This window comes from Micropterus dolomieu, linkage group LG11 (assembly GCF_021292245.1).
Source record: "Micropterus dolomieu isolate WLL.071019.BEF.003 ecotype Adirondacks linkage group LG11, ASM2129224v1, whole genome shotgun sequence".
NCBI lineage: Eukaryota > Metazoa > Chordata > Actinopteri > Centrarchiformes > Centrarchidae > Micropterus > Micropterus dolomieu.
In genome coordinates, this window is record NC_060160.1 from 26,978,124 (window position 1) to 26,988,616 (window position 10,493).

Consider the following 10,493-nt stretch of genomic DNA (forward strand, 5'->3'; position numbering starts at 1 on the left):
AACCAGCAATAATCACATCTCAGGAGAACTTCATAGACTATGAAATTGCCTCTGCGAAAGGATACAGAATGTACCTATCAGTTAAATGTGGATCTGAAACAACAACCACAACACCCGCGGTGCAAGTGATAACCCTTACTGGACTGTTATTGCACAGATGTGGCTTATGAACTGCAAACCCCGCCTTTTTTTAAACATGAAATGGTAGTCATACCCTGGACTCTATGGATGACTTATTATTAGCAAGGTCCGAATTAGAGCTGAGTGAAATTTAGCCAGAAATTAGATGAGTTTCATTTCAGCAAGAGAATTGAAAGACAAGTTGAAAGGCTTTGTATTTGTGAACAACTACTCAAAAAATATTTTTTTAATGATTTGGGTTTTAGCATTAAAACAAAGCGCAAAGCCTCCTCAGAGACTAACAAAAATTGCCACAGCTGACTATATATCAAGTCATCCAGGCGGGGTATTGGGTTAAGTTTTCAACCAGCAATAATCACGTCTCAGGAGAACTTCATAGACAATGAAATTGCCTCTGCGAAAGGATACAGAATGTACCTACTGGAATGTTATGTCACAGATGTGGCTGATTAACTGCAAACCCCGCCTTTTTTTAACTCTCCCGCTGCCCTGGCTTTGCGTAGACATGGCGCGTCCTCCTCAGGGTCAAAGTGTCCTGCGATCCGCCTTGTCACCTCTTTCTCTTGCTGTGTGCTTGGGACCAGCCGAGTGGAGCTGCGTACACAGGACCAGCAGAGTGGAGCTGTGTGCTTGGGACCAGCAGAGTGGAACTGTGTACATGGGACCTGCCGAGTGCAGCTGTGTAATAGGAGCAGTCAAGTAGAGCTCTGTGCTTGGGACCAGCAGAGTGGAGCTGTGTGGAGCTGTGTGCTCAGGAGCAGCAGAGTGGAGCTGTGTGCTCGGGACCAGCCGAGTGGAGCTGTGTGGAGCTGTGCTCGGAACCAGCAGAGTGGAGCCATGTACATGGGACCGGCCGAGTGGAGCTGTGTGGAGCTGTGTGCTGGGGAGCAGGGACCAGCAGAGTGGAGCTGTGTGGGGCATTGTACATGGGACCAGCAGAGTGGAGCTGTGTGGAACTGTGTGCTCGGGACCAGCAGAGTGGATCTGTGTGCTCGGGACCAGCCGAGTGCAGCTGTGTAATGGGAGCAGTCAAGTAGAGCTCTCTGCTTGGGACCAGCAGAGTGGAGCAGTGTGGAGCTGTGTGCTCGGGAGCAGCAGAGTGGAGCTGTGTGGAGCTGTGTGCTCAGGAGCAGCAGAGTGGAGCTGTGTGCTCGGGACCAGCCGAGTGGAGCTGTGTGGAGCTGTGCTCGGAACCAGCAGAGTGGAGCCATGTACATGGGACCGGCCGAGTGGAGCTGTGTGGAGCTGTGTGCTGGGGAGCAGGGACCAGCAGAGTGGAGCTGTGTGGGGCATTGTACATGGGACCAGCAGAGTGGAGCTGTGTGGAACTGTGTGCTCGGGACCAGCAGAGTGGATCTGTGTGCTCGGGACCAGCCGAGTGCAGCTGTGTAATGGGAGCAGTCAAGTAGAGCTCTCTGCTTGGGACCAGCAGAGTGGAGCAGTGTGGAGCTGTGTGCTCGGGAGCAGCAGAGTGGAGCTGTGTGGAGCTGTGTGCTCAGGAGCAGCAGAGTGGAGCTGTGTGCTCGGGACCAGCCGAGTGGAGCTGTGTGGAGCTGTGCTCGGAACCAGCAGAGTGGAGCCATGTACATGGGACCGGCCGAGTGGAGCTGTGTGGAGCTGTGTGCTGGGGAGCAGGGACCAGCAGAGTGGAGCTGTGTGGGGCATTGTACATGGGACCAGCAGAGTGGAGCTGTGTGGAACTGTGTGCTCGGGACCAGCAGAGTGGATCTGTGTGCTCGGGACCAGCAGAGTGGAGCGTTGTACATGGGACCGGCCGAGTGGAGCTGTGTGGAGCTGTGCTCGGGAGCAGCAGAGTGGAGCTGTGTGGAGCAGTGTGCTGGGGAGCAGGGACCAGCCGAGTGGAGCTGTGTGGGGCAGTGTACATGGGACCAGCAGAGTGGAGCCGTGTACATGGGACCGGCCGAGTGGAGGTGTGTGGAGCTGTGCTCGGGACCAGCAGAGTGGAGCCGTGTACATGGGACTGGCCAAGTAGAGTTGTGTGGAGCTGTGCTTGGGACCGGCCGAGTGGAGCTGTGTGCTTGGGACCAAGCAGAGAGTGGAGCTGTGTGGAGCAGTGTACATGGGACCAGCCGAGTGGAGCTGTGTGGAGCTGTGTGCTGGGGAGCAGGGACCAGCACAGTGGAGCTGTGTGGGGCAGTGTACATGAGACCAGCAGAGTGGAGCTGTGTGGAACTGTGTGCTCGGGAGCAGCAGAGTGGATCTGTGTGCTCGGGAGTAGCCGAGTGGAGCTGTGTGCTGGGGTCTGCGAGGGAGACGGCGCCTCCTCTCGAGGAGCGGCCGGACGAGCGCCTTGCCCAGCTGCTCGAGGAAGACGCGCCGCTTGTCGCGCTTGCGCGGCATCCACCCGGGGTTGATCTCTCGCCACAGGACAAAGGCGTTGTACGCGGACACGTCGAGGACATTGTGGAACATGACGAGAGGGCCAGCGAGCCGTCATTCTCCTGCAGCTGTACGTGGCGATCACCTTGTCCAGGTTGTCGACGCCTCCTTTTGTGGCGTTGTAGCAGAGGACGAGGTCCGGCTTGCGGTCTCAGCGCAAGAACAGTGGATTAGTTAAGAGAGTGCGTGTCCAAGGAAAGTTGGTATAAACATCTTAAAGATCTTAAGGTGTTATAAATTACTTTCTATACAAATCCCACATTGGCTGTTGGAGCAATGATGATTTCAAATAGGCAGAAGTGGATGGTACCTTCTGGCCTTGAGCTGCATTAGCGGCCGGTGATCTAGCAATCTGTTCCTTTATAAAGTCTAGGTGCTTGTGCAGCTTCAGGCCATTGTCGTTCACCAGGTAGTCAAACATTTGTAGAGAGGCAGTCTCATGCTGCGACAGGAACAGACTTGTTATATTAATATGGGAAAGTGAATGGTCATATTTGAAAATGAAAGCGCAGGGACTCATTACTCAAATAGAAAGAGCTTATTACAGCTAAAACATGACAAGACACAAATGTGAATACTTACTTATCGCTCATGTTTGCCGGACGCCAGGTCTGTGGTCATAACTTACAAAATAACTTACAAAATAGCTCTTATCAGTTATAGGAAGTTTTGCGTGTCTGTAAACATTCCAGTTAAATATGGTGTGCCTCAGGGGACGGTCTTAGGACCCATTTTGTTTTCCTGGTATCTGCTTCCCCTTGGACATATTATTCATAAAAATGGCACTTCTTTTCATATGTATGCTGATGGCACACAAATATACAGACCCTGAAATGCTGAGTTCACTTAACAACTGCTGTTGTGAAGTTAAAAAATGGATAAATAATCAAATATAAATAAATAGTCAAATAATTTTCTCCAGCTGAACTCAGACAAAACAGAAATCCTGGTCATTGGGTCCCAGCAGATGGCAAAACAAATACTGCCATCTGCTGGTTCCCTAGTAAATCACATTAAGCCTGTGGCAAAGAACCTTGGTGTTTGGTTTGATAGTCATTTAAATTTCGAGCAGCACACCACAAAGCTTGTTCAATCATGTTTTTATCAACTTACAAATATAGCAAACATTCGATCTATGATAACTTTGAAAGGCCACCAAGACCATTTTACACGCCTTCATCTCATCACGCCTGGATTATTGCAACACCTTTTCACCTGTTTAACCCAAAAATCTATTGATCGACTCCAGACTGTCCAGAACTCAGCTGCCAGGCTTTTAACCAGAACAAAAAAAATGACCACATTACTCCTATTTTAGCTTCATTACACTGGCTCCCAGTCCCATACACACCAGCACGTACCTTGAGATCCTCGGGCAGAGGTCTGATGTCTGTTCCAGAGTCTCGACTGAAAACTAAAGGGGACAGAGCTTTTGCTGTCAGGGCCCCGAGGCTCTGGAACAGCCTGCCCGAGGAAATCAGGTCGGCTGAGTCAGTGAACTCTTTTAAGTCCCTTCTTAAAACATACTTTTATAGGAGAGCCTTTCCCGGTCTTATTTGACTTTATTTTATCCCTTTTTATTTTATTCTATTTAACAAATTTTATATTTATCTTAAACGTGTATTTTAGTCTTTTCAATGTTTTCATGCTTTCATCTTGTATTGTTTTTGTATTATTGTCTTTACACTTGTTAAAGCACTTTGTAACTTGTTTCTGAAAAGTGCTCTACAAATAAAGATTATTATTATTATTATTATACTTCATTCTGAACAGTTCCCTAAACTTTCATGTTTACAAGCAGCCTAGGTTCTAACTGCCTGCAAAAAGCCTCTGTAAAACAGGATGCTACTCTTTGCTGTCACTTCAAGCCATCTGGTACCAAGAATTTAATAACTATATATCAGTTAACAAATTTAGAAGAAGAATGAAAAGAGGGCAAACTGTGTCAAGGAGGGAGTTTAGTTGGTGGGTATTTTGAAGACTACATCACCTATTTGAGAATAAAAGGATTTTTGTCTGACAGGGAGATCTTTCCAGCCTTCTAACGGGTTAATATCTACTGGACTCCAGATGATTTTAATTTAGGTTTCAGTCTACAGACTACATTATATAGTAGATAAAAGCACTCAAGCTCGAACAATCTGCACAGTGGGTGACCAAGAGAGAATTTCAGGGATTTCCCAGTTACTACTTTACTACTAAAAATAGCCAACCAGACTGTACGTGGTTATTTTTGGTTAGTTTGACTTTTACACATAAAAAAACATTTTGATTTGTTGTGTGTGAACTTCACACTAAGCTACTTGTGTTCTATTCCTATCTGGAAAAACAGTTTTGCTTATATTCTTACTCATGCCCACACCCAGTGACAAAGAAGGTAAAACTTGAAACGTGTAAGGACCTGTGTACCACTCACAGAGGTCATGGCAGAGCTGCACACAAAGGATGTCTCTGCGAGAGACGAGGAGTTCTGGCTACCTCTCATTCAAGAGACTGTACAAGTCGTCCTGCCAAGTAACCCACCCTGTGCCAGCACACAACAAAACAACTCATTCCATACAAGATGTACAATGCAAAAAACCACAAAACATCACAAACAAATAATTATGTAGAGATAAATAAGACTACGACTTTATCTAACATTTGGAAATACAACCTCCTTTTGTTTCAGATGCTATTAACCTTTTTTTATTGGTTACTGCTCTCAAGGATTCCTTGCAGTGAGGCAATTTGAACACAAAAGCTCTTCCAATTAACGAGAGCATCAGTAGAATAGAGTGAAGGAAGGTGATTCCACATCTGCTGTTCGACCATTAACACGGTCCTGGCTTTTATATATCCCAGCCTTTGACCTATATCCTTCCACTTCATTTTCTAGTCTCTGGAACTGAGGTGTGTTGATGATTTGATGAGTTGGTGCAACTCTGTGTGGCTGTGGATGGGATCAGTTAACACCTGGCAGAAGACAGGACAACAAAGAGCTATGAAAACCATTCATAAATCAAAACAGAAGAGTGCCAATAAGTCCAGCCTCTGTGTTTATCTTTGGGTGGCAGGGTGGTCTCAACAAAGACACCAGGAGATAATATATATATATACATATAAGAATTAAACCAGAATGCAAAATAAAACAAGACAGGTTTAAGTAAGAAACAGCGAGGTAAAATGCTGCTCCGGTCTTTGGGCCCTGACAGAAAAAGCTCGCTCTCCTCTGGTCTTTAGCAGTGACTCTTGCAAAGCTACAGGCCCACTGCTTGAGGAACTATGTGAAGGCTCGTGTGGACTTACAGTTCAGCAATATAGCTAAGTGCCTGGCCACAGAATGCTTTAAATTTGAAAATCTATTTGAGAACAAACCAGCCAGTGTAAAGAGCAGGATGAAACTGGAAACAAAAATGCAAAGCTTCCACTTTTGCTAAGAGGTCTCTGAAAGACCCATAAGATTCACCCTCAAGGATCTAGCAACAAGTCTTTCTTCACTTCACACAATCATCTGCTTTAACAATTTTTTCCTCCAGGCTTTTAATCTTAATTTGTAAGCAGGGATACCACAGCCCAACACCTGTGATTTTGTTGTGCTGGATAACAGAGCAAACATAATTGTTTTGATGTTGAATTATACAACACATAATAAAAACACAGCAGTGAAGTGACAGTTTAGCCACCAGAGCTACTACAGAGAGCTGTCACTGTGATATGCTAATAGAAGTAGTGCAAATGCAAATAAAGATTACTGTGATAATATAAAATGCAACTTGAAGATAATTAAATATATAAACATACAATTGTACAAAAGGTTGACAACAGACTGTCTAGCAGCCTGACGACAGAATGCCGGTCAGCATTTGATTTCACCCCGCCATTGAAGAGAAGAGGCAAAACCCTCCCTCAGTAGCCATGTTTCCATCCAATTGTCATGCGAATTTCAAGCTGACTTTTGAAATGTCATCCGGCAAGACCCCAGGTCAAAAAGAATTGCTCTTAAAGGCACTGAAAATATACTTGAAATTTACATAGTATGCTTATAGTACATTCATACTTATAACATGCTTACTACAAGTATATTAAAGATATATTCTCCTGAGCTTTAACATACTTCTCAAAAGTATTCTTTGAATAAATTGGTAATAAATATATAATTAATTAAACTTTTAATAAATATGCTTAAAAAAAAGTATGTTTTTTACAACATTTTAGTTTATTTATTAAAAATATATTTATTTAACTCTCAGTAAATACTATTTAGGTGTATTTTGTGGAAGTACATTGTTAAACAATTTCACTTTTAGTGGGTTAAAAATATATTGCCAAATATGCTTCATTGTGTAGGCTACTGCAAAATATTGTAATTATTTATGTAATTGCCACATGTTTCAGCCTGATTTCAAGAAGTATGATTTTTAAAACATATTTTTTTAACATTAAAATATGTATTTTTCAAAAGCATATTATTTATTTTTCTCATTTATTTTCTTTCTTTTAATTTTTTTAAATTAGGTAAATAGCTAGTTGAGATCAGAGACCTCTTTCATAAGGGTAACATGGCCCAGAAGGAAGTTGTTAACTTAACAAACAACAACATATAGAAATAAGCATACTTTAAATCATAATGCAGTTATACTTGTTTCTGTTTGTAAACAGGAAACACATGTGTGCACAGGGGCGAAGTGTGCCCTCCCGCCCAGCCCACTAGTGCAGTGCATTCAGTTGGACCAATCAGAATCAATTTTCAAATCGACAACCCAATCACACAGCGTGAAAGTCCGCTTCACGAAAGTTAACGTGTGCACTGTCGTTGAGAGAGGGAAGCTATTTTTGGCCAGAAATAATTTTATTTCTCAGGTTTCCTTTGTTTTACTTTACCGACTCGGACTTGGAATGCTTCTACATGATTCCTGCTTTCTTACAGTGCTACAGACGCTTTGCTGCTTGCTCTTGCCTCTGCTTGCATTCTTTTGCTTAAACTTACATACTGCACATCGGGACCAATGATGTTGTGAAGCAACAGTCTGAAGTGTTGAAAGAGGATTTTAATAATCTGTTGAACACAGTCAGCTCTTTGAATGCTGAGGTGTTTATCAGTGGCCCTATACCGCCAATCTGAAGAGGAGCTGAGAGATTCAGCAGATTGATGGCATTGAACACGTGGCTCTCAACGCCATATACTGTCCATTCAGTGCATTTCATCATCATTTCAGACATCTTTTTAAGGCAGATGGACTTCGCCTTAACAAGTCAGGAGTAAAATTGTTCAGCTCCAACCTGTTTTACTTTCTGCGTCACTCATCTGTTCCCTCTGCCAAGGACAAGAGACAAGAGGAATCTAAACAAGAAGAAGACATAACACAACACGCCAGAAACCTTGAAGGAGAGCCACCCCAACCCACTCCAGAAGACAGCTCTGATCACAGGAGACATCTGAGCCAAGAGCACCTCCCTCACTGAAAACCAACAGTGAGGATTCACCATCTCTACCCCCCCAATCCCTATCTAGGTCACCCTTATCTCCAGACACCCTTTCTCCCCTCTCCCCCCTGTTGGACTTCACTGATCACATGGAAGACCTGGTTAGAGCCGGGACCAAATTTACTCCCCGCACCTTCCCTCACTCCACTCCCATTTTCTCTACCATAAACCCCCCCTCACTGTCCACCTCCACCTCTGGTTCTAAGTCCTCCAGGTTTGACACGTGTCACAAATACAGCGCCCAACCCATCCTCCCGCTCCGCAATGGCGAAAAAGCCCAGTAAGCTCTGTCTGATATGTGCTGGGTCCAGGCTACAAGGAAAATAGCACTCATGACTCTTCCCAGGACAAGTGTGCTGGTAGTCTTCTCCATCCCTGTCTTGACAGGTAACAGAAAAAGCATGGTGAGTGTGTTAAGAAACAGGAAGCACTCAACATATCCTGCAAATTTTGTATTAATTCCTTGTCAGCCGCAGCCTGTTGAAAAAAGTGGGCCAGATAATGTTATTAACACACTAAAATTAGCTTTGTTAAACGTTAGGTCTTTGGCAGGAAAAACATTTTAATTCAATTATTTTATAATTACTCATAATCTTAATTTCATGTTTTTCACTGAAACTTGGTTGGGCCAAGATAACAGTGCAGCTGTCCTTATCGAGTCTAACCCTCCCACCTTCAGTTTTATGAGTGAAGCTAGATTGCATAAGAGAGGAGGTGGAGTTTCCATTTTGTTTAATGACTCCCTCCAATTCAAAAAGATGTCTTATGGGAATTTTGCTTCTTTTGAATATGTGGCTATGTGTGATGACTTTTGTGAACTACTGTCTATAACCTGTATTGACTTTAACTGTGTAGTTATTGTTGGTGTAGCAAACCTAGATTTAGTTATGCATTTTAATAAATTTATGAGAATTAATACCCAATTATGAATTTTAATATTCATAAAATAAAACAATATTCCTCGTTAAGGGCACCACTGGAGTTGTTATAATCCTAGAGTCTCCGGACCTCTAGGTAGTTTTGAATAATTATACAATTATTACTAGTGATCAGTTAGTTAATAATCGCTCAATTATCTTAAATCAATCAGTCAGTCTCATATCTAAAAGGGTCAGAGGCAGGGACGTAGAAATAGGCAACACACACAGTTCTTGATTATATTACAGTGAATTTATTCTCTAACTAAGGTGATAAAAAGATGGTTGAATACAGGGAAAATAAACAATTGCTGAGCAATGAGCCTGGAGGTTCGATTGTGGGAAGCATTTGGCTCATACGGCATAGGAGAACTAATGAAAGTAAGCTAACACTATGAGTTTAGGAGTTAAAAAGGAAATATCTGACCACAGAATATGTGTTAGGTCTTACTGCTTGTCGACGGCCTGCTTTGACGACAAAGGCTTAAAAATGGAACTTGGTCGTTCCTGAATTAGTCCAGTGTAACTTAACGGACTGATAACTTTAACAAAACAAAAGAAATAAAGAAAATAAAACAAACTGAGGGGCAGATCAATGTCGCGGCTCTTCACGTGTCAAGCGAACAAAAGGATGCCGGACGCGTGCCGAAGCGTCCAGAGAGCCGAGAGCCGAGAGAGAGCCGAGGGGGCAAAGAGTGGAAGAGAGCACGAACGACGCTCTTTTGTTGTCTGGGGCGTGGTTCCCCAGAGGGCGTTTCAGGTTTCCCAAGGGACTGCCTTTCTAAACTTAATGTCTAAAAGAAAAGAAAATCAATCTGCGCGTATTATAATCAAATATTTTCCACAATCGAACCTCAATGGTCAAACGGTTGTACTGTTCTAAGTTAAGCATTTGGTAACAGGAAATATTTATACATATATACATATACAATTGTCACACTATTGGTCAGGATATTTATACATTTAACAGCATTTCCAACGAGGGTATGTAATACTTATTTCGTCCACTTGGGGGAGCTCAGGTTACATGAGGAAAGCTTAGATTAATCCAAGCTCATCTCTCCTTAGGAACCGGGGAATTATTGTTGATTCATCCTTAAATTCAAGCTGGCGGTTAAGAGTATAGTAAGACATTTCTCCATCATCACTTCCAAAGGAATTCCGTAAGAAAGCATTATGAAGAAGCATTGATCACATTAGATGAGGGAGTGTCTTGCTGAAGATAAAAACACTGCAAAAGTAACTTATCTAGACTCCCTCCAGCACTAATATCAACAACAGATAGCAACAACATGCTAACATAACTACTCAAATAGAGGCAAACGTAATCAAGTAACTAAAGATTTAATTAAACTTAATTAAATGCTTTGAGTCTTTGGAGACTCCAGTCTTTGGTTATTTAAAGTCCGGCTCTCTGGGTTATGTCACACTTGGGTGAGACAGGGGTTAGTCCCTTTGATGGGTAATGAAACACAGAGCAAGGTCAGTTGCCAGGTTAACATGTGTGGGGGGGCCAGTTTTGATAGGCTGTTCAGGGAAATGCTAATCGCTGGTTTGTGTCCATGTGGT

The 10,493-nt window shown here is 43.4% G+C and overlaps 1 non-coding gene across 1 annotated transcript; it reads right to left on the reverse strand.

The window, feature by feature from the left end:
- Nucleotides 1–406: 406 nt before the first annotated feature.
- Nucleotides 407–547, reverse strand: LOC123979671. Its single transcript, XR_006827282.1, has one exon. It is a non-coding gene; the product is annotated as a U4 spliceosomal RNA (small nuclear RNA).
- Between the last annotated feature and the right edge of the window lie 9,946 nt (nucleotides 548–10,493).